The sequence below is a fragment of the Theropithecus gelada genome, chromosome 1 (assembly GCF_003255815.1).
Source record: "Theropithecus gelada isolate Dixy chromosome 1, Tgel_1.0, whole genome shotgun sequence".
Taxonomy (NCBI): domain Eukaryota; kingdom Metazoa; phylum Chordata; class Mammalia; order Primates; family Cercopithecidae; genus Theropithecus; species Theropithecus gelada.
This window is the reverse complement of record NC_037668.1, coordinates 49,524,041-49,548,785: the sequence shown is the minus strand read 5'-3', so window position 1 is coordinate 49,548,785 and position 24,745 is coordinate 49,524,041. Positions and strand designations below refer to the sequence as shown.

Here is a 24,745-nt window from a genome sequence, read left to right as displayed (position 1 = left end):
GGCTGGTCACGGCCCAGACCTCTCCAGGACCCCCTAACCCTACTGCCAGGACTCCAGCTGTGTTCCTGGTTTACCTGCTGCATCACAAGCGGCTGAACAGCTGCTGGGGCTGCCTCCACTAAGGGATCTATCTGCTCCCTCTGCAGCCCCTCCAGCTGTTCAGCCTCCCTCCTCCACTTATGCCCATATTATTACACTTGTCTAGGGACTTGGACCCTTCCTGGAGGCAGAGAAAGGGAAGGAACTCACCAAACCTGTTTCCTTCTTGCCTTTTCTCTAACTGGCCCAGGCTTGCCTCCTTCATCTTGCTTACACATCTCTGGTGAAGATAATCTGGGTCACTGAACAAGGGTGGATAAGACAGGATAGGGGAAAGAGGAAAGTCTAGAAATAACTGAGCAACTCTGTCCCCATCCTGTAGGCCCTTGTCCATCTCTCCAATCTCATCAAGACCACGTACTCACTCACTAGGCTCCAGCCATGCCGCCCTGGTTGCTGTTCCTCAGACACACTGGGTTTATTCTGCCTAGCTCAGAGCCTTTGCTCTTGCTGTTCCCCCTGGTTATCTGTACACACCTGCTCCTTTCCACTCCACAAGAATTTGCTCCAATACCCCCTCTTCAAGAAGACCTCCCCCTTCTCAGCTTAAGTAGCACCCCCCACCTACTATCACACAGTTTTGCTTCCCTCATAGTGCTTATTTCTATCTGAAATGGTCTCAATTATTTATTTTTCTTACTATCTGTCTCCTCCCATTAAAGCCAAGTAAAGCCCAATAAATCTGAGGGCTTGCTTCATCACTGTACCCTCAGTGCTAGAATATAGTACATACTCAATAGAAATCTGTTAAAGAAATACAATAAGACACAATCCCTACTCAAGGAATTAAGGACTCCCAGTGGGACAAACAGTAATTAAAACGAAGCTGGGTGGGTGTGCTGGCTCATGCCTGTGATCCTGGCACTTTGGGAGGCTGAGGCAGGCAGATCACCTGAGGTAAGGGGTTCGAGACCACCTTGGCCAACATAGTGAAACCCCGTTTCTACTAAAAATATAAAAAAATTTAGCGAGGTGTGGTGGCATGCGCCTGTAGTCCCAGCTACTCAGGAGGCTGAGGCAGGAGAATCACTTGAACCTGGGAGGCAGAGGTTGCAGTGAGCCGAGATTGCGCCACTGCACTCCAGCCTGGGCGACAGAGCAAGACTCCATCTCAAAATAATAATAATAGTAATTAAAACAATCACTAGGACAGGGTATGTATAAGGTGTAGAGGAATTGGAAAAGCAGAGTATTCACAACAGTTCTAGCTAACATTTGTTAAGCACTTCCTACACTCCAGGCACTGCTCTAAGTATTTAGTGTGTTATTATCTCACTTGAAATTCACAACAGCTCTGAAATACATAAATTATCAGCAAAAGTCAGACATGGAGAGGTTAGTAATATTTGCCCAAATTCATACAGCTGGTAGGTGGAAGGGGTGGGACTCAAACGCAGAGCTGATCACGGAAGTTTTCCCAAAAGAGCAAGTGTCTGGTGGAGCTGCCCAGACTGGCCGGGCCAGGATAGAGCATGCTGTGTCCTGGCAGAATGAACAGGCGTGTTCAGGTACACAGGCATGGAAAAGCAGGATGCTCAGGGAATGGATGATCTCATAGACACAGTGTTCAACACAAGAAGACAGACACTAATGACTCCCTTTGGTTCAGAAACAGACAACACTAGGGCAATAATATTTCAGGAGGTTAACAATTGGGAGAGGGCATGAGGAAGGCTTCTGAGGTGCTCGTAATATTCTGCATTTTGACCTGGAAGGTGGTAATAAGGGTATGCCCACTTTGTACAAATTCATTAAGCCATACAATTAAGATTTGTACACTTTATAGGATGCATGTTTTATATATATATGAAATTTATTATATATTCTTATGTTTTTATGTTTCCATTTTTTGATTTTTTGATTTGGAGTCTCGCTCTGTAGCCCAGGCTGGAGTGCAGTGGCACGATCTCAGTTCACTGCAACCTCTGCCTCCTGGGTCCCAGTCAAGCAATTCTCCTGCCTTAGCCTCCCGAGTAGCTGGGATTACAGGCACGCGCCACCATGCCCAACTAATTTTTGTATTTTTAGTAGAGATGGGGTTTCACCATGTTGGCTAGGCTGGTCTTGAACTCCTGACCTCATGATCTGCCCATCTCAGCCTCCCAAAGTGCTGGGATTACAGGCATAAGCCACTGTACCCAGCCTATTTTTTATTTTTTTGGAGACAGTCTCATTCTGTCACCCAGGCTGCAGTGCAGTGGCGCAATCTTAACTCACTGCAACCTCCGCCTCCCAGGTTCAAGCAATTCTCCTGTCTCAGCCTCCCGAGTGAACGATCTGGGCTTACTGCAGTCTCTGCTTCCCGGGTTCGAGGAAGCTGGGATTAACAGGCATGCGCCACCACGCCCAGCTAATTTTTGTATTTTTAATAAAGGCAGGGTTTCATCACGTTGGCCAGGCTGTTCTCAAACTCCCTACCTCAGGTGATCCACCCGCCTTGGCCTCCCAAAGTGCTGGGATTACAGGCATGAGCCACTGTGCCCGGCCTTTATTTATGTTTATTTTCTTTTGACTCAGGGTCTCACTCTGTCACCCAGGCTGGAGTGCAGTGGCACGATCTCGGCTCACTGAAGCCTCGACCTCCTGGGCTGAAGGAATCTGCCCACCTCACCCTGCTGAGTAGCTGGGACTACAGGTGTGCACCACCATGCCTACCTAGTTTTATTATTTTTTGTAGAAACGGAATCTCGCTATGTTGCCCAAGCTAGCCTCGAACTCCTGGGCTCAAGCGATCCTCTTGCCTCGGCCTCCCAAACTGTTGGGATTACAGGTGTGAATCACCATGCCTGGCCAAGAACAGGATTTGATGTATAGAAATTTGACATGAGAAGATGGAGCTACCTGCAGAGAGAGGGTCAAAAGAACAAGATCCAAGGGATAGCTGAGGAAAGGTCACTCACTGAATCTTCCCCTAATTAAGCAGATTCAGATTCAGACACAGTAGCATTTACTGAGTATTTATGGACCTGGGGTGCTGTGCTAGGGTAACCCTGCCTGAGAATAAGCCAGGACCAAGATAAGTATAGGAGCTGAAGCTCAGAAAGGTGGCGTGACTTGTCTGACATCACACATCTAAGTGGTAGAAGTTACTGTGGCTAGAAACCATCCATTTGTGTTTCTAAGACAGGGCTCAAAACAATAAGTATTGGCCCCAATTGGAGGTGGAGTTTTGGCTCAGAGGAAGTGAAGGGGAGGCCTTCTGCTCTGGCGGTGTTGGTGGCTTCCTGCCCAGAAGACCACACCCAGCTTCAAAATCACCATTCTGGGTAGTCAAGTTGTTGCTAGGCACCAAAGAGGCCCCTGAGCTTTGCAGAGCCAACGAAGGGCAGCTAACCTCATCTCCTGCAAGGTCAGATGCAGAACAGAGAAGTGAAGCCTTCCCTTTGTAGTTTTAGTTTTTGTTTTGTTTTGTTCTTATCTCCATCCCTGCTCCTTCCACAGGAATCAGTAGTCTCACTCCTTGTTCCCTCCACAACATAGCACCTAGTGGTCACGATGAACCGTAGGTATTTGCATTCGCTAAAAGGAAATACCTTAAGAAGAAGCAACTGTGGCCGGGCGCGGTGGCTCATGCCTGTAATCCCAGCGCTTTGAGGGGCCGAGGCGGGTGCATCACGAGGTCAAGAGATCAAGACCATCCTGGCCAATATGGTGAAACCCTATCTCTACTAAAAATACAAAAATTAGCTGGGCATGGTGGCACGTACCCGTAGTCCCAGCTACTTGGGAGGCTGATGCAGGAGAATCGCTTGAACCTGGGAGACAGAGGTTGCGGTGAGCCGAGATCGCGCCATTGCACTCCAGCTTGGTAACAGAGAGAGACTCCATCTCAAAGAAAAAAAAAACAAGAAGGAGCAACCATGTCTCCCACAAAAGTCAAAGGGCTCCTTGAGGATCCCCCAGGTGCAGGCCCTGTGTTCAATGCAAAGAACATAGAGAGTCTCCCTCTTCATGGGGCTCACAATCTGCCTGGGGACACAAACTAGATGCTGCACTGCAGTGTGATGCTTAGAACGGGGCATGGCACATAACATCTGCTTGCTGCATAAGCAAGTACCAAGAACTAAAGCTAAGGTGTTGTAGGAGCTCACAGGAGGGCTTCAAGTGCTAGTTCAAGGCAGAAATCAAAGAAGGCTTCATGAAGGTGACCGTGTCTATCTGCATCATAAAGAATGAACAGTTTGGGAGGCCAAGGTAGGCAGATCACTTGAGCCTAGGGGTCTGAGAACAGCCTGGGCAATATGGCAGACCAACCTGAGAACAGCCTGAAACTCCTTCTCTACTAAAAATACAAAAAATTAGCCGGGCATGATGGTGCATATCTGTAATCCCAGCTACTTGGGAGGCTGAGGTGGGAGGATCACCTGAGCCTGGGAAGTCGAGGCCATTGCACTCAAGCTTGGGTAACGCGAATGAGATCCTGTCTCAAAAAAAGAAAACGAACAAATACAAGTAGGCTGGCAAAGATTCAGAGAAGGGCATTCCAGGCCAAGGGAAAATGTCCAATTGTCTAATACATGCGTGGCAGTGGGTGGAAAGAGAATGTTAGAGAAAGAGTCAAGTCATTGTCAAGCGTGTTGTACTGAGCTGTCTAGGGAAACTGACCACACGACGCTCCTGGGAGGGCCAGCTGTATTTGAATTCTGCAGCCAGCACCATCACTACCACAGTCAACTCCTCATGGCCCCACACCCGTTGGAGCTGGCCTCCTCTCTGGCAGCCAGGGCCTGGCACCCACTCACTGCTCAGGGAGTAGCTGCCCAACAGATGACATGTTTTTCCATGGCACAAGCCAGTTGCTAGGGATCTCATATTACCTTGTGGTCCTAACACTGGTTTTTCCCAGCAGCCATCTCGCAGGAGCACTTTTCAATAGCTAGATGAAATTACTATCTTGTAAAACTTGCAGTCAACATAATCACAAAGGGGAAATAGACATCTTAGAAATACAATATGGAAGTATTTCTACATTGCCCTCGTCCTTCCCCCAAGACTCACGGACAGAGTTTTTAGGGTTCTTTAGAAGTGAGGTCTAGATTGATTCAAGAAACAATGACAGACACAGGTGGTAACTGTGGGTAGTGCGGACTAGCTGCTTAGAGAAAGCATAGGCACCATCTCAGAGGTGTGGCAATAGAAATGGGGGATTCCTCTATTCCCGAATCCTCACAGAGCCCTTGAAACAGTGGAGCTGCTCTATTCTTTGACATTCAGGTAGTGTGACCCTGTGGCAAGGGCATGTGGCTAGGGCCAGATGAAACAAGAGATGAACTGTAGCTTCTCCACTTACTGGGTTTCTTTGGCACAAGGAATCTCGTCTGTAAATTCACTTCCATAACAAAGAACTGTACCATGGGGCTGTTGGGACACAATGCTGGTTTCAGAACGTGAAAGTTGAGACCTGGCTCTGTCACTTACTTCTAAACCTCATTTGTGCCTCAGTGGTTTGAGTCCATACTAAATCCTCTACCTTACACCTATTGCTGGAAAGTAAAAGGCTAAGTACAGCTAAATGGCTGCCAAAAAATTGTTTTTTACCTTTTTTTTTTTTTTTTGAGACAGAGTCTTGCTCTGTTGCCCAGGCTGGAGTGTGGTGGTATGATCTCAGCTCACTGCAACCTCTGCTTCCCAGGTTCAAGGGATTCTCGGGTCTCTGTCACCCGAGTGGCTGGGATTACATGCATCCGAAACCATGCCCAGCTAATCTTTGTATTTTCAGGAGATGGGATTTCACCTTGTTGGCCAGGCTGGTCTCAAACTCCCGGCCTCAAGTGATCTGCCTGCCTTGGCCTCCCAAAGCGCTGAGATTACAGGTGTGAGCTGCCACACCCAACCAATTTTTTCAATAAAGTAAATCTCTGTATGTTGATAGCAAAAGGCCTCTAAGACTTACTGAGTAATGAAAAAATATGTACTAAACATGCATAATATATGTTTACGTAAATTCTAAAGGAATATATATGTGTATCTGCTCACATAATCTGTATTTTCTGCTCACATATATATAATTTGTATTTTCTAGAAGGATACATAAGAAACTGTTAATAATGAGAAGAGGGCCTTTAAGTTTTCCTTTTATACCCTTCTATTCTCCTGGGCTTTTCTATCCATATGCAAATATATATTTTTATATATATCACATATTAATATATGAATTTATATAAAATATATAAGTACTTCAATTTATATATAAATATGTAAATCTATATACGTATATTCTGTTTTTGAGACAGAGTCTCACTCAGCCACCTGAGTTGGAGTGCAATGGCACAATCGCAACTCACTGCAGCCTTGACCTCCTGGGCTCAAAGGATCCTCCTGTCTCAGCCTCCTGAGAAGCTGGGAACTGCAGGCATACACCACCACACCTGGCTAATTTTTAAATTTTTTTTGTAGAGACAGGTCTTGCTATGTTGCCCAGGCTAGTCTTGCACTCCTGGCCTCAAGTGATCATCCCATCCTGGCCTCCCAAATTGCTGGGATTACAGGCATGGCCTCTACTGACATTTTGTTTTGTTTTGAGACAGAGTCTCAAAAAGGCTGGAGTGCAGTGGTGTGATCTCAGCTCACTGCAAGCTCCGCCTCCCAGATTCACACCATTCTCCTGCCTCAGCCTCCCAAGTAGCTGGAACTACAGGCGCCCGCCACCACGCCTAGCTAATTTTTTTTGTATTTTTAGTAGAGACAGGGTTTCACAGTGTTAGCCAGGATGGTCTCAATCTCCTGACCTCTTGATCCGCCCACCTTGGCCCCCCAAAGTGCTGGGATTATAGGCATGAGCCAACGTGCCTGGCCTCTACTGACATTTTTTAAAGCTAAAAGAAATACTTGCAGGAGTGATGTATTGCTCACATTTGTAGTCCCAGCTAAGAAAGAGACCCAGGCTCTTAGAAAAAAGTCAGTAGAAATTACCTGGGCAGTGAGATTATGAACCATTTTTTTTTTCATACTTTTTCTGTATCAAATGAATCTAAGAAATGTTATTTTGGCCGGGCGCGGTGGCTCAAGCCTGTAATCCCAGCACTTTGGGAGGCCGAGACGGGCGGATCACGAGGTCAGGAGATCGAGACCATCCTGGCTAACATGGTGAAACCCCGTCTCTACTAAAAAATACAAAAAACTAGCCGGGCGCGGTGGCGGGCGCCTGTAGTCCCAGCTACTCGGAAGGCTGAGGCAGGAGAATGGCGTGAACCCGGGAGGCGGAGCTTGCAGTGAGCAGAGATCCGGCCACTGCACTCCAGCCTGGGCGGCAGAGCGAGACTCCGTCTCAAAAAAAAAAAAAAAAAAAAAAAAAAAAAAAAAAAGAAATGTTATTTTACATTGTAAAACAGAGATTTTTAAAAAGCAAAAGAAGGGCCAGGCACGGTAGTTCACATCTGTAATCCCAGTACTTTGGGAGACCAAGGCAGGCAGATCACAAGGTCAGGAGTTCGAGACCAGCCTGGCCAATATAGTGAAATCCCGTCTCTACTAAAAATACAAAAACCAGGCCAGGCACGGTGGCTCACACTTGTAATCCCAGCACTTTGGGAGGCCGAGGCGGGTGGATCACGAGGTCAGGAGATCGAGATCATCCTGGCTAACATGGTAAAACCCCGTCTCTACTAAAAATACAAAAAATTAGCTGGCCATGGTGGTAGGCACCTGTGAGCTACTCGGGAAGCTGAGGCAGGAGAATGGCGTGAACCCGGGAGGCAGAGCTTGTAGTGAGCCGAGACAGTGCCACTGCACTCCAGCTTGGGCGAAAGAGCGAGACTCCATCTCAAAAAAAATACAAAAATTACCCGGGCATGGTGGCAAGTGCCTGTAGTCCCAGCTACTCAGGAGGCTGAGGCAGGAGAATCGCTTAAACTCAGGAGGCAGAGGTTGGATTGAGCAGAGATCGCGCCACTGAATTCCAGCCTGGGAGACACAGCAAGACTCTGTCTCCAAAATAAATAAATAAATAAACAGCAAAAGAAGAAACACTGTGCATACAGGAGATTCTCACAAAATGTTAAATTAACATTTCCATACATGAGGGATAAAGGCCCACGCCTAGGACAGACATCTAAGCCTCAGATCCTAGCTCCACACTTATTAGCCATATTGCTTAACTGCTGGACCTCAGACTTCTCCTCTGTAAAATAGGTAGATTTACTATTTACCTCACATGATTGTTAGGATTCAATGAATCATAGATGCATCAGGGCAGACTTTGGCACACAGTAAATCATCCCAACTAAATGTTCTAAAGGTTGACGATTGGGAGGTGTAGTATTTAGTCTTCACACCAAAGAGCTTCTTTTTTTTTTTTTTGAGATGGAGTTTCACTCTTGTTGCCCAGGCTGGAGTGCAACGGCGCAATCAAAGCTCACAGCAACCTCTGCCTCCCGGGTTCAAGCAATTCTCTTACCTCAGCCTCCTGAGTAGCTGGCATTACAGGCATGTGCCACCATGCCCAACTAATGTTGTATTTTTAGTAGAGACGAGGTTTCTCCATGTTGGTCAGGCTGGTCTCAAATTCCCAACCTCAGGTGATCCGCCCGCCTCGGCCTCCAAAAGTGCTGGGATTATAGGCATTAGCCACTGCACCCAGCCAAGAGCTTTTTAAGATGTGCCAGAGTAGGTGGTATTACTCAAGTACATAATAGGAATTTTTTTTTTTTAGATGGAGCCTCGCTCTGTCACTTAAGCAGGAGTGCAGTGGCGTGATCTCTGCTCACTTCAACCTCCACCTTCCAGGTTCAAGCGATTCTCGTGCCTCAGCCTCCTGAGTAGCTGGGATTACAGGCATGCACTACGATGCCTGGCTAATTTTTGTATTTTTAGTAGAGACAGGGTTTCACCATGTTGGCCAGGCTTGTCTCGAACTCCTGACCTAAAGTGATCCACCCACCTTGGCCTCCCAAAGTGCTAGGATGACAAGTATGAGCCACTGTGCCATATAATGGGGATTTAAAGATCAATTTATTATATATACCACTCTTCCTACAGCATTCACAGTTCAACGTTAAGCCTGAGGCCAGCGATTAGAGGGCTGAGCTCCATGACCCCCTCAGATGGCCATGATGAACTCTCCTACATAATCAGTGGTTCTCAACCAGGGGCCATTTTGCACACACCCTCTCACCCCCACCCCCAGGACATCTGGTAATGTCTGGAAACATTTTTAGTTGTCACATATAGACAGGTGCTTCTGGCATCCGGCAGGTAGAGATTAGGGATACTGGTAAACATCCTCCAACGCACAGGGCACGCCCCCACAACAAAGAGTTATCTGGCCCAAAATGTCAATAGTGCCAAGGCTGAGGAACCCTGTACTAGGGTCACTCAGTTCAAGAAACCTCAGTTGACCAGGTGTGGTGGCTCATGCCTATAATCCCAGCACTTTGGGAGTGAGGTAGGAGGATCATTTGAGCACAGAAGTTTGAGAAGAGTCTGGGCAACATAGCAAGACCCTGTCTCTACAAAAAAAATTAAAAATTAGCTGGGTGTGGTAGCACATGCCTGTAGTCCTAGCTACTTGTGAGGCTGAGGTAGGAAGATCACCTGAGCCCAGGAGGTCAAGGCTGCAGTGAGCCATGATCCTACCACTGAACTCCAGCTTCAGTGACCAAGTGAGACTTTCTCTCAAAAAAAAAAAAAAAAAAAAAAAAGCCGGCCTTGGTGGCTCACACCTGTAATCCCAGCACTTTGGGAGGCCAAGGCAGGTAGATCACCTGAGCTCAGGAGTTCAAGACCAGCCTGGCCAATATGGTGAAATCCTGTCTCTACTAAAAATACAAAAATTCACTGGGCGTGGTGGCGCGCCTGTAATCCCAGCTGTTTGGGAAGCTGAGGCAGGAGAATCACTTGAACCGGGAGGCAGAACTCCATCTCAAAAAAAAAAAAGAAAGAAAGAAAGAGGCCGGGCGCGGTGGCTCACGTCTGTAATCCCAGCACTTTGGGAGGCCGAGGCGGGTGGATCACGAGGTCAGGAGTTCGAGACCATCCTGGCTAACATGGTGAAACCCCGTCTCTACTAAAATTACAAAAAAAAAAAATTAGCCGGGCGTGGTGGCGTGCGCCTGTAGTCCCAGCTACTTGGGAAGCTGAGGCACGAGAATGGCGTGAACCCGGGAGGCGGAGCGGAGCTTGCAGTGAGCTGAGATTGTGCCACTGCACTCCAGCCTGGGCGACAGAGCGAGACTCCGTCTCAAAAAAAAAAAAAAAGAAAGAAAGAAAGAGGTTGGGCACAGTGGCTCATTCCTGTACTCCCAGCACTTTGGGAGGCCAAGGTGGGAGGATCACTTGAGGTCAGGAGTTCCAGACGAGCCTGGCCAACATGGGGAAATCCTGTCTCTAATGAAAATACAAAAATTAGCCAGGTGTGGTGGCGTGTGCCTGTAATCCCAGCTACTCAGGAGGCTGAGGCAGGAGAAGTGCTTGAACCTGGGAGGCAGAGGTTGCAGTTGAGCGAGATGGCGCCACTGCACTCCAGCCTGGGCAACAGAGCAAGACTCTGTCTCAAAAAAAAAAAAAAAAAAAAAAAAAAGGCCAGGCACGGTGGCTCATGCCTATAATCCCAGCACTTTGGGATGCCGAGGCAGGCAGATCACCTGAGGTCCGGAGTCCGAGACCAGCCTGACCAACATGGAGAAACCCCGTCTCTACTAAAAATACAAAATTAGCCGGTGTGGTGGCGCAAGCCTGTAATCCCAGCTACTCCAGAGGCTGAGCCAGGAGAATGGCTTGAACCTGGGAGGAGGAGGTTGCTGAGAGCCGAGATCGTGCCATTGCACTCCAGCCTGGGCAATGAGAGCGAAACTCCGTCAAAAAAGAAAAAGAAGGCCGGGCGCGGTGGCTCAAGCCTGTAATCCTAGCACTTTGGGAGGCCGAGACGGGTGGATCACGAGGTCAGGAGATCGAGACCATCCTGGCTGACACGGTGAAACCCCGTCTCTACTAAAAAATACAAAAAAAACTAGCCGGGCGCGGTGGCGGGCGCCTGTAGTCCCAGCTACTCGGGAGGCTGAGGCCGGAGAATGGCGTGAACCCGGGAGGCGGAGCTTGCAGTGAGCTGAGATCCGGCCACTGCACTCCAGCCTGGGCGGCAGAGCGAGACTCCGTCTCAAAACAAAAAAAAAAGAAAAAAAAAGAAAAAAAAGAAAGAAAAAGAAAAGAGAGAGAAACAGAAAGAGAGAGGGGAAAAGGAAGGAAGGAAGGAAGGAAGGAAGGAAGGAAGGAAGGAAGGAAGGAAGGAAGGAAGGAAGGAAGCAAGCAAGCAAGCTAGCTCAGTTGTCGTGTCATAAAATCTCTGAGGTGAAAATCTGAGTCCACCTGTAAAGCCAGGTCCTTTACTCACAGACCAAATCCTACATCATTGAAGCAGCTGAGAAACTGATGGAGGCCAGGAAATTCCTGAATACCAGGAGTTCCGGATCCCTGAGGACTAAAGGAAATATCTTCAGAATGATTCAAAATACTACAACCCTATCAGTGATACTAACTCCTTTGCCAACGTTAAATTTTACTATTCAAATTAATGATAGAAAAACTTACCGGCTGGGCGCGGTGGCTCACGCCTGTAATCCCAACACTTTAGGAGGCTGAGGCGGGCGGATCACGAGGTCAGGAGCTCGAGACCATCCTGGCTAACACGGTGAAACCCAGTCTCTACTGAAAATACAAAAAATTAGCCGGGAGTGGTGGCAGGCGCCTGTAGTCCCAGCTACTCAGGAGGCTGAGGCAGGAGAATGGCATGAACCCAGGAGGCAGAGGTTGCAGTGAGCCGAGATCGCGCCACTGCACTCCAGCCTGGGTGACGGAGCAAGACTCCGTCTCAAAAAAAAAGAAAAGAATAGCCTACCTTACAGTGGCCGGGCACGGTGGTTCACACCTGTAAACTTTGGGAGGCGGAGGCGGGTGTATCACAAGGTCAGAGTTCGAGACCAGTCTGGCCAACATCCCGTCTCTACCAAAAATACAAAAAATTAGCTGGGTGTGGTGGTGGATGCCTGTAATCCCAGCTACTTACGAGGCGGAGGCAGGAGAATTGCATGAACCCTGGAGGCAGAGGTTGCAGTGAAGCGAGATCATACCATTGCACTCCAGCCTGGGCGACAGTGTGAGACCTTGTCTCAAAAAAAGAAAAGTCCTTACCTTACAGTTACTAAAAAGCATAATTAATTCATCTTATGGTCACTATTCCCCGAACACTATATACCTTTACATCTTTGCATTCCCATGCTTTTGCCTTCTGTCCAATGATCTCCTACTTCTCTTTCAAAATTTCATTAAAATGTCACTTCTACACCTTGACTGTCCTCTCTCTTCTGCTTGTAATTTTTTTTTTTTTTTTTGAGACAGAGTCTCACTCTGTCGCCCAGGCTAGAATGCTGTGGTACGATCTCAGCTCACTGCAAGCTCCACCTCCTGGGTTCACGCCATTCTCCTGCCTCAGCCTCCTGAGTAGCTGGGACTACAGGCGCCAGCCAATTTGTTTTGTAATTTTAGTAGAGGCGGAGTTTCATCATGTTAGCCAGGATGGTCTCGATCTCCTGACCTCGTGATCCACCCGCCTCGGCCTCCCAAAGTGCTGGGATTACAGGCGTGAGCCACCGCATCCAGCCTGTAATTTTTTAAAAAACAAAATCTTTTATCTTGGTGCTGTTTCAAAATGAGATACCAAAAGCAAGGCTAGTTTGACTCCAACATTTCTAACAATGTATTTTTAAGGCTTTTTCCTCTCTTCAAAAATGATACACTTCCTTAAAAGTGGGTTTTACATTTCCATTCTGTAGCAGTCGCAGAGGCACAGGAAGTACTCAACAAACCCCAGCAGAATCAACAAGAGTTCCAGCATGCAGCTGACCACTCCCTACACCAAAAGCTGTTTCTGAAGTGGCACCACGTTTGCTAGAAGAGGAACAGAGTTACAAGTCCCAGAGCCAGGCCACAGAGGCAGACAGTTTCCTCTGAACTGGGTTGTGCTGGGGAGGCAGCTGCTGTTTACCCTCCCTGTCACAGACACAGCTACTGCTCTATCTCAGCTGTCAGTCACAGAACAGGTCTCCACACACAGAAAAACGATGACCTCTGTTGCGGAAAAAGCAAAACACAGTAGCGTCAGGGAGCTTTACAGTAAGTTTTCTTGCAGATAGGCAAGCTATAGGACAAAGGTGATGGACATGGTGAAACAGCCAATCAAACAGCTCTGTGTACAGGTTACTCACCTCTTATGACCCTGTTTGACCCCTTTCTCAGTTCTGTCCAATCTAAATCTTGACTTTGAAAACAAAGGCCAGGACTGTTCCTATTTCCCAGCGCAACAACCACCACAGCCATAGTTCTTATCGCTAGCTCTCATCTACGCCTGATAATTATCTCACCTGTCTCCAATTGCTGACTACTAAGCGCTAACTGATTAATCACCACAGGACATATTTATTGAGGACCAAACTTTAATATTTCAAGGGCACCCCAAATGAGTTACTGGTGGGGTTACATAAGCTTTCATTCATGCCACCAAACCAAGATTCACGAATTCTTTTTTTTTTTTTTTTTTTTTTGAGACTGAGTCTGGCTCTGTCGCCCAGGCTGGAGTGCAGTGGCCGGATCTCAGCTCACTGCAAGCTCCGCCTCCCGGGTTCACGCCATTCTCCTGCCTCAGCCTCCCGAGTAGCTGGGACCACAGGCGCCCGCCACTTCGCCCGGCTAGTTTTTGTATTTTTTAGTAGAGACGGGGTTTCACCGTGTTAGCCAGGATGGTCTCGATCTCCTGACCTCGTGATCCGCCCGTCTCGGCCTCCCAAAGTGCTGGGATTACAGGCTTGAGCCACCGCGCCCGGCCAAGATTCACGAATTCTGAAAGTTAAAGCTGATTACCTCTTTGGATACATAAAAACAATATATTAAAGCATGTCACAAAGTGCAAAAAAAGAGGCATCCAGCAGATGAAAAATAGGCTCTTGGAAAAGCCCAAAGCAGCAGGCTGATTGTCCTAACGAGGACAGAGAAACTCTTTCCGTAGGAAATAAAGCTGCCTCAGCGAAAAAGAGATCCAAACATGGGTTTTGATGGATTCTTATTACAACCAGTCAAAGACAAGCTCAAAGAAAGTGGAAGTTCAGATTTCCCACAGGTGAGTTGAATCTTGCATCCAAGAGAACGCTTAGGTTGACATCTCATATGTAGGCTGAGCAAGAAGCAAGCAGCAAGACTTAGCCAGTGATTCTGATTCCAGGCTGACATCTCTGTGCTTGAGGCTCTGAGCTCCTCGGGCAGGACAGCCTGGAATTGCTCCTGCACCAGCATTCCCACAATCTGCTTCTTTGTGTGAACATCAGGTCTCAACCACCAACCAGAAAGGTCCCGGAGATGCCTGAGGACATCCCTGGAGCCAGCTGCATCCTCATAGCGGAACTTCCTGAACCTCTGGAGGCTTTCTAGCATGGTTTTAAAGTCTTCAACAGAGTCTTCACTGAGGCTCTCTGGCGGGAGCCCAGAAGGCTCCCATGGAATCTAGACCTGGAAAGCAGGTAGCAGGACAACTTCTGGCTCCTCGGCCCACCGTTTCATTGGGTAGTGATCTCATTTGATCATTCTGGACGTCTGTATTTCTTTGAGTCTCTGGGTACACTTCAGTCTCCATTCTGGAACACCAAGAAAAAAACGTTTCAGACTTCTAGGCACAAAGAGAAAAGTAAGAATCAGCAAAAACAGACCACAACAGCTGCTAAACCCCTCGGATCTCATGGATTTGGTCCAGACCCAGGTTCCATCAGCCTTCCAATCTTAACAGGGTTTCTTAATAAAGCTACTAGAAACTCTATTTTTGTCTTCTTGGTAGATCAATTAACGCAATTGAGAAAACATGACAGTGGTTTAACAAAATAAGAAATGTAGGTTCTCAAAGCCAATTGAAGAATACTGGCCTTGCTAGAGAATCGTGCATTCATTTTGCCCCTCACTATGAAGTATTTTACATTATGCTGAAACAAGAATTGCACATGCACATGATTTGCTTGAGAGACGGCTTAAAATCAGGGGTGTTTGCTTCTTCCAACCATTTTGGTTTTTTTTTCCTTTTTTGCAGACGGTGTCTTGCCCTGTCATTCAGGCTGGAGTGCAATGGCACGATCTCGGCTTACTGCAACCTCCGCCTCCCAGGTTCAAGCAATTCTCCTGCGTCAACCTCCTGAGTGGCTGGGATTATGGGCACGTGCCACCACGCCCAGCTAAATTTTGTATTTTTAGTAGAGAGAGGCTTTCACCAGGTTGGTCAGGCTGGTCTCAAACTCCTGACCTCGTGATCTGCCCGCCTCAGACTCCCAAAGTGCTGGGATTACAGGCGTGAGCCACCACGCCCGGCCCTTCCAACCATTTTTATATACCATTTGCTATGTCTACAAAGCAATTTATGAAGAGGTGCCAAAAGAGGAGAATAAGGTCAGTTCATTAATATCTAATCTACTGACTTTCTACTTCCCTAGTCTATCTCTTTCATCATGATTAAAGAATAGCAAACATTAAAAAGTACTTCAAAGGAGCAGTGCACTATGTATGATTGCACCTGTGAATAGCCACTGCACTCCAGCCTGAGCAACATAGCGAGATCTCTTTTAAAAAAAAAAAAAAGGAAAAAGAAAGAAAGAAAAAGAAAAAGAAAGCCAGGCGAGGTAGCTCACACCCATAATCCCAGCACTTTGGGAGGCTAAGGTGGGTGGATCACCTGAGGTCAGGAGTTCGAGACCAGCCTGACCAACATGGAGAAACCCCGTCTCTACTAAAATTACAAAAATTAGCCAAGCATGGTGGTGCATGGCCTGTAATCACAGCTACTTGGGAGGCTGAGGCAGGAGAATCGCTTGAACCCAGGAGGCGGAGGTTGCTATGAACCGAGATCGTGCCACTGCACTCCAGCCTGGACAACAAGAGCAAAACTCCATCTCGGGGGGAAAAAAAAGGTGGATCACTTGAGCCCAGGAATTCGAGACCAGCCTGGGTAACATGGCAAAACCCTGTCTCTACAAAAAATACAAAAACAAAAAAATTATCTGGGTGTGGTGGCACAAGCCTGTAGTCCCAGCTACTAGGGAGGCTGAGGTGGGAGAACCACCTGAGCCCAGGAGGTAGAGGCTGCAGTGAGCCGTGATCACACCACTGTGCTCCAGCCTGTGCAACAGAGTCCTTACCCACCCCCCCCTCAAAAAAAAAAGAACCCAGGTTAAGATCAAGAATGAAGCACCTCTGATCAGTGTATGGGACTTGTCAAAATGCTAATAGAGTACAATTCCAACCCTCTGGATATTTGAGAGCTCCAGGATTATCAAACCCGCTATGGTAAGCAGGGGGAGGGGGGTGGCCAAATTAAATACCTGTAAAATGCCAGAAAAAAAAGCCTTTGCTTCATTTGGGCTAGGGCCCCAGTTCAAAAAAGGAGTTATTTACAGGAAAACACATCCTATGTTAAGTTTAAAATAAGAGACAGTTCAAATAATAGAAATGACTAAATTAATTCTCACCTTAGGGTACAGCCCCATGATGCAGTCACTTTTCAAGGATCATCGTTTTTTTTTTTTTTTTTTTTTTTTTTTTGAGACAGAGTCTTGCTTTGTTGCCCAGGCTGGAGTGCAGTGGCACGATCTTGGCTCACTGCAACTTCTTTTTTTTTTTTTTTTTTTTTTTTTTTTTTTGAGACGGAGTCTTGCTCTGTCGCCCAGGCTGGAGTGCAGTGGCGCAATCTCGGCTCACTGCAAGCTCCGCCTCCCGGGTTCACGCCATTCTCCTGCCTCAGCCTCCCGAGTAGCTGGGACTACAGGCGCCCGCCACTGCGCCCGGCTAATTTTTTCTATTTTTAGTAGAGACGGGGTTTCACCATGGTCTCGATCTCCTGACCTTGTGATCCGCCCGCCTCGGCCTCCCAAAGTGCTGGGATTACAGGCGTGAGCCACCGCGCCCGGCCTCACTGCAACTTCTAACTCCCAGGTTCAAGCAATTCTCCTGCCTCAGCCTCCTGAGTAGCTGGGACTACAGGCGCGTGCCACCACGCCCAGCTAATTTTTTCTGTATTTTTAGTAGAAACGAGGTTTCAACATGTTAGCCAGGTTGGTCTTGATCTCCTAACCTCATGATCCCCCTGCCTCGGCCTTCCAAAGTGCTGGGATTATAGGCGTGAGCCACCGTGCCCGGCCCATCGTCTCCTTTAATACTCTGTTCCCTCAAAGAACTAATCCTTTCCTGACATATAATACATAGCAGGAGAGTTGACATTTAAAATCCCTCCCACCTCAGAGAATCTCTCAAATCTGTTTCCTGGGCAACAATTGCCAGAAGCCAGCAATCACTAACGCCGACTAGCTGCCATGCACCCAGCACCTAGTCACCCTTCTCTAAAGGTTCCCTGACCCATTTCTTAGCAGACTTTAATTGATTCTGGACCCAGCAGCTTGGATATTCTTGGGAGTACACCAATTCTTCTCATATTATCTTGGTTTCTGTTCAGTTAATAGGGTGTGCTCATCCCCCAAAGTAAGCTGTTACTAACCTAGGGTGGTGAGTAGGGAAAAGTAGAATCACTTAGGGGTGACTTGGACTAAAATATTTCGTACAAGAAAGGTTATAGGTGAAACACCGTGGGAAAACAAAATCTTGGGAACAACCTAAGTGACCATCAACAGGGAAATGACTGAAGTACAGTCAACCATTCAGTGGTGCCGCCATGTAAAAAATGAAGCAGGCTTTATGAGTACTAGTGATTAAAGCTGTCAGTATTACATGACTAAGGTCCTGATCGATGTGTAGTATGACCCCCCCACCTGAGGAAATTAAAAATACATACATACAAGCAAATAAAACCTTATATATCCAAATAATACATGGAAGGTTATCAAAGAAATCAATTGTATTTACTTCTGAAGGGCAGATACAGTAGAAGGGGGAACACTTTTCATTTTACATCTTTCTGTATTGGTTTCTAACTACACATATGTATTACTTTTATAACAACTCAAGAGGAAGAAAACTTTTCAGGTTTTCCCCTCCTGCCCAAAAACCTTTCTGAGTGAAAACCCCTAACCCACTTAGGAAAACACCCTTTTATCACTTCTTCTAGCTCCTGGCACCCAACGTCTTTACAACCTAGGTTTCTAGGAACAGTCTGTCAGTGGCCCTTTTTTATTTTTATTTTTATTTTTGTTGAGACAGAGTCTTGCTCTGTGGCCCAGGCTGGAGTGTAGTGGCACAGTCTCGGTTCACTGCAACCTTTCCGCCTTCTGGGTTCAAGCAATTCTCTGCCTCAGCCTCCCAAGTAGCTGGGATTACAGGAGCCCGTCACCACATCAGGCTAATCTTTATGTTTTTAGTAGAGATGGGGTTTCACCATGTTGGCCAGGATGGTCTCGAACCCCTGACTTCCGGTGATCCACCCGCCTCGGCCTCCCAAAGTGCTGGGATTACAGGCTTTGGGAGTCACCACGCCTGGCAGTCAGTGGGCCAATTCTTAAGGCTGGCTCTCAAGGATGAACCAGCACAATTTACCCGGCTTATAAATCCTCTCAGCTTCAGAAGACGACTTGCCAAACACAAACTTATCCTCACCAGTTAAAAACTCATTTTCTTTTCTCAAAAACCCAGTGAGAAAAAATAACTCCAGGCCAGGTGCAGTGGTTCATGCCTGTAATTCCAGCACTTTGGAAGCCCGAGGCGGGTGGGTCACTTGAGGTCAGGAGTTCAAGACCAGCCTGGCCAACATGGTGAAACCGTCTCTACTAAAAATGGAAAAAATTAGCCAGGCGTGGTGAAGAGCGACTATAATCCCAGTTACTCGGGAGGCTGAGGCAGGAGAATCGCTTGAACCCATGTGGCAGAGGAACTTGCAGTGAGGCGACACCGCGCCACTGCACTCTGGCCTGGGCGACAGAGCGAGACTCCGGCTCAAAAAAAGATAAAATAACTCCAGTGTACTGCGCCCTTATTTCCTGACATTGCGCCGAACGTTACACATAGATCCTCCTCCGTATGATCCTTAGTTCAGGTTAAATTCTTGATAAATTACTGCCCCAGGAGCCTCCACTGACATCAACTGCTACTACCATTTGTGGAATTCCGCCGGCCAGACACCCCACACTGCATTCTCTCACAACTGATTCTCCCGATAGCCCACCGGGTAGACACTGTTATTTCCATTCACAGATAAGCAAAGTGAAGCTCGGAGGGAGGGGACTTGCCCAAGGCCACAAGGATAAAAGGGAGTGCGATGACTCAACCGATAAAAATAATCCCGGGTGTGGTAGGGGGAGCTGAGCTCGACTCCTCCCACTATGCGGCCGGGGCTCCGAAGGCCTAGCCCGGGTCCGGAAATGGGCTTCTAGGGCCCCAGGACGAGGTCCACCTCCAGAGCTGAGGTGAGGTCCAAGTCAGCCCGAGGAGCCCGCAGGTCTCACATTTCAATCATTTTTCTACCCCACAGGCAGGGACTCCCAGCTCCTGGGGCAGGCAGCCACTGTGGCCGCGAGCGAGCGTGCGCGGGGTAGGAAGAAGAAGGAAGGGGACAGAGGGAACGTTCACCTGCGCAAGTGCCACCTCGGAGGACGGGGGAGCGGGATACGAGGGAAGATCAGAATAAGACCCTAACTCCCACAACTGACTCCGAGAAAAGGGAGACCACTCCCCGAGCTTTGGAGCGCCGCGCGGGAACCGGAAATCTTGCCCCACCCGGAAGTTAAAAGGAGGAGCATAGGTTGGAAGCGGGGCCGGGTCTCTCTAGCCTCCGGGGTGCTCCGTAGCTTCATGATTTTAACTCTTGGTGGTCTTTTGACAGTCCTCAGTCCTTACCGTGCGGAGTTTTGGCTACATTCTAAGCAGCTTTTTTGCTCCGGGGACGTTCTTTGTCTTTTTGAGCTGCAGTTTGCCCAACTGCAAAATGGAAAGAAATGAAGCAGGAATTAAGATACTCTAGGAGCTCGCCCACAGCTGAGTCAGGGCCCCATTCTGAGGTTACACCCTTGGGCCTTTGCACCACTCAAAGGAAGGAAACCAAGAGAAAGGAGTGGCTGGCTGCTGTTTGGAGACAGTGGTTCTTGCATGGGCGCCCCGCGGAATCATTCCACATGAGTCAGTGGATAGAGTCTATAGGTCCTGCCTCAGTGTACGCAAACAGCAGTGGGCATATGGCCGTTGGAGGTTGATACAGCCTGTCCGGGGTGGGACTCTGTGTGTATGGGAGGCTAAATCTCAGCAGGACTTTTCCAGTTGCTACCAGACTACGCACTGTCGCCTGATGGTTAAGAACTGAAGCTTTACAGTGAGCCGAGATCGCGCCACTGCACTCCAGCCTGGGCGGCAGAGCGAGACTCCGTCTCAAAAACAAAAAAACAAAACAAAAAAAAAAGATTGAAGCTTTAGCCGTGCGCAGTGGCTCACGCCTGTAATCCCAGCACTTTGGGAGGCAGAGGCGGGTGGATCACCTGAGGTCAGGAGTTCGAGACCAGCCTGACCAACAAGGTGAAACCCAGTCTTTACTAAAAATACAAAAAGTAGCCGGGCGTGCTGGCAGGCGCCTGTAGTCCCAGCTACTCGGGAGACTGAGACAGAAGAATTGCTTGAACCGGGGAGGCGGAGGTTGCAGTGAGCCGAGATTGCGCCACTGTGCTCCAGCCCGGGCGAGGGATCGAGACTCCATCTAAAAAAAAAAAGAGAGAAAAAAGAACAAGAACTGAAGCTTTGAAGTCATACTGATCTAGTTTGCGTCTGATCACACAGGTTCAATGACATAGCCGGCTAGAGGAAGCAGAGATGCTAACCACTGCAGCCGCGATCTTAACCCTAAGGGGGAGGGATTGAGCTGTTAGAGAGAGGTACTCTGTTGTCTTATCCCTCTCTCTTTCCAGCTGGCATATCCGAATGGGCTGAGCTACGGAATTAAGAGGGACACCCCAAAGCCCCCATTGCTGGGTTATTGCTCCAGAGCCAATGTCCTTGGGGAAAGGAAGATATGCCCTTTGTCTACACTGCCACTGCTGGTCTGTAAACTCCTAGACGGCCGGCTGGTGGTTCACAAACCAGGACTCCTTGCTCTGGCCCTACTCCTACCTACCAGAATGACGGTGAACCCTTCCCCACTTACTCCTACAACCAGGTTTCCACCTCCTCTCTCAGCTTAGGTTTCCCTAACTGTAAAATAAAAGGGTTGGACTAGATTAAGGACTTCCAGCTCTTTCTCTCTCCCTACCTCTAAGGTTCCTTAGGAATCCTTCAGAAAACAGCAGGGGTTGGGAGAAGGATGCCACTTGAGTCCCAGAGCAACTCCAACTTTATAGGTACATTAATTTATGGGAAAATATATACATTTAGGCTTGTGTAAGATTATCATCCCATGTAAAATTCGGCCTTTGTGCTTCATCTTTCCCCACCCTCCCGCTCACTCAGTTTGCTCCAAGAATACTGGCCTTCTGGTTATTTTGCAAATCTGACAAGCTCATCTTTTTTTTTGTTTTTTTTTTGTTTGTTTGTTTGTTTTTTGAGACAGAGTTTCGCTCTTGTTGTCCAAGCTGGAGTGCAGTGGTGTGATCTCAGCTCACTGCAACCTCCACCTCCCGGATTCAAGTGATTCTCCTGCCTCAGCCTCCGGAGTAACTGGGTTTACAGGCGCCTACCACCACGCCCATCTAATTTTTTGTACTTTTAGTAGAGACGGGATTTTGCCATATTGGCCAGGCTGGTCTCAAACTCCTGACCTCAGGTGATCCGCCCGCCTTGGCCTCCCAAAGTGCTAGGATTACAGGCATGAGCCACCACACCCGGCCTTTTCTTTTTTTTTTTTTTTTTTTTTTGGAGACAGAGTCTCATTCTGTCACCCAGGGTGGAATGCAGTGGCATGATCTAGGCTCACTGCAACTTCCACCTCTTGGGTTGAAGTGACTCTCTTGCATCAGCCTCCTGAGTAGCTGAGATTACAGACTTGCACCACCATGTCCAGCTAATTTTTGTATTTTTAGTAGAGACAGGGTTTTGCCATGTTGGCCAGGCTGTTCTCCAACTCCTGACCCCAAGCCATCCACCCACCTCGGCTTCCCAAAGTGCTGCACCCAGCCTCATCTTCACCTCTTTTGCTGATCTCTGCTTGCAGTGCTCTTTCCTGAGATCTGTTCACCCAGGTTCCAGTTCAATTGTAGTGTCTCCTTTTCTGCCCACCTCCTCTATCCCCCCGACCCTGGGCAGCCTTCCAATCCCTTTATAATCTGTTACTTTGCTTTTTTTTTTTTTTTTGAGACGGAGTCTCGCTCTGTCGCCCAGGCCGGAGTGCGGTGGTGCAATCTCGGCTCACTGCAAGCTCCACCTCCCAGGTTCACGCCATTCTCCTGCCTCAGCCTCCCAAGTAGCTGGTACTACAGGTGCCCACCGCCACGCCCAGCTAATTTTTTGTATTTTTAGTAGAAACAGGGTTTCAACGTGTTAGCCAGGAAGGTCTCGATCTCCTGACCTCGTGATCCGCCCGTCTTGGCCTCCCAAAGTGTTGGAATTACAGGTGTGAGCCACCGCGCCCGGCCTGCTACTTTGCTTTTGTGATTACCTATTTATTATCTATCTCATCCACTAGAGGCAGGGTCCACAAAGCCAAGGACCTTGTCTGCCCTGTCACCACCATGTCCCCAGTACTTAAAACTGAGCATAGGGGCCACGTGCAGTGGCTCACACCTATGGTCCCAGCACTTTGGGAGGCTGAGGCAGGCGGATCACCTGAGGTCAGGAGTTCGAGACCAGCCTGGCCAACATGGCGAAACCCCATCTCTGCTAAAAATACAAAAATTAGCTGGGCATGGTGTCAGGCGCCTGTAATCCCAGCTACTCAGGAGGCTGAGGCAGGAGAATTGCTTGAACCCGGAAGGCAGAGCTGAGACCACGCCATTGCACTCCAGCCTGGGCAACAAGAGTGAAACTCCATCTCAAAAAAACAAACAACAACAAAAAAAAAAACTGAGCATAGGCTGGACAAACACTGAATGAATGAATCAATGAGTGAGTAAAGGAACAGAGCAGCTGGGTGTGGTGGCTCACACCTGTAATCCCAACACTTTTGGAGGCTAAAGCAGGAGGATCCCTTGAGCCCAGGAGTTTGAGACCAACCAAGGCAACATAGTGAGACCCATCTCTACAGACATTTTTTAAAAATCAGCCTGGTGTGATGGTGTACATCTGTGGTCCCAGCTACTTGGTAGGCTGAAGTGGGAGGATCGCTTTAGCCCGGGAGATTGAGGCTGCAGTGAACTGTGATTGAGCCACTGCACTCCAGCCTGGGAGGATAGAGCAAAACTCAGTCTCAAAAAAAAAAATTTAAAATTTAAAATTTAAAAACAAAGAAAACAATGGTCTGGGCATGGTGGCTCACACTTGTAATCCCAGTACTTTGGAAGGCTGAGATGGGTAGATCACCCGAGGTCAGAAGTTCGAGATCAGCCTAAGCAATATAGTAAAACCCCATCTCTACTAAGAGTTCAAAATTAGCTGGGTGTGGTGGTGCATGCCTGTGACCCCAGCCACTTGGGAGGCTGAAGCAGAAGAATCACTTGAACCCAGGAGGCAGAGGTTGCAGTGAGCCGAGATCATACCACTGCACTCCAGCCTGGGCAACAGAGTGGGACTCTATCTCAAAAGATAAAAAAAAGAAAAGAGAAGGCTTGAATTTTATGACAAATCCAATCTGATAAAAACCACTAGGGATATAGTTGTAGTTTCACAAAATTAGGCTTATTAACTTGATGTAGCAAGAGAGACAACACACCAGAGAAACTGTGGAGGGTCTCATCAAAGGAAGAAATGGGATTATCATAGGATTTAGGGGAGGCTGGAGTTCAGGTGAAATTGAAATGAAGCCGTGTTGATAGGCCTAAAGCAAAGCTGGCAATGTGTAAAGGGGTTAACATCTGGCGTGGGCTGAGAATCAGATTCAGAGTCTTGTTTCCTTGGACACCACAAAGGTAAGACAAATATAGACTATTGTGTCCAAAAACCCTTTATCTGAAGCTCTGCATCTGGGTAGAAAATCCAGGCTGTGTCTCTGTATCAAACCTGGCTCTTCTGACCCACTAAAGAAGCGTGGGATGTTCTGCTCTCACTGATGTGATTTCAAACAGCGAAGTTTCTGACAGTCTCTGATTTTAGAGAACGAGATATCTTTTTTCTTTCTTTTTTTTTTTTTTAGGTGGAGTTTCACTCTTGTCGCTCAGGCTGGAGTGCAATGGTGCAATCTCGGCTCACTGCAACCTCCGCCTCCTGGGTTCAAGCAACTATCCTGCCTCAGCCTCCCGAGTAGCTGGGATTACAGGCGCCCACCACGCCCAGCAAATTTTTATATTTTAGTAGAGATGGGGTTTCACCATGTTGGCCAGACAGAGAACGAGATTTCTCTGCACTGTCTTTTTTTTTTTTTTCTTTGAGACAGAGTTTCACTCTTGTTGCCCAGGTTGGAGTGCAGTGGCACGATCTCGGCTCACTGCAACCTCCACCTGCCTGGTTCAAGCAATTCTCCTGCCTCAGCCTCCGGAGCAGCTGGGATTATAGCCACCCACCACCACGCCCAGCTAATTTAGCCTCCCAAAATACTGGGATAGCACTATGTCTTTGATGTTAATTAATAAAAGAAAGTTTGACAGATTCACTTTTTTTTTTTTTTTTTTTTTTTTTT

At 47.9% G+C, this 24,745-nt stretch overlaps 1 long non-coding RNA gene across 1 annotated transcript; it reads right to left on the bottom strand.

Annotated features, from left to right (window-relative positions):
- Positions 1 to 13,505: 13,505 nt before the first annotated feature.
- On the bottom strand, positions 13,506 to 19,765 carry LOC112629146. Its single transcript, XR_003120538.1, has 3 exons — positions 19,630 to 19,765; positions 13,922 to 14,746; positions 13,506 to 13,608 (listed from the first exon to the last, which is right to left on the bottom strand). It is a non-coding gene; the product is annotated as an uncharacterized LOC112629146 (long non-coding RNA).
- Between the last annotated feature and the right edge of the window lie 4,980 nt (positions 19,766 to 24,745).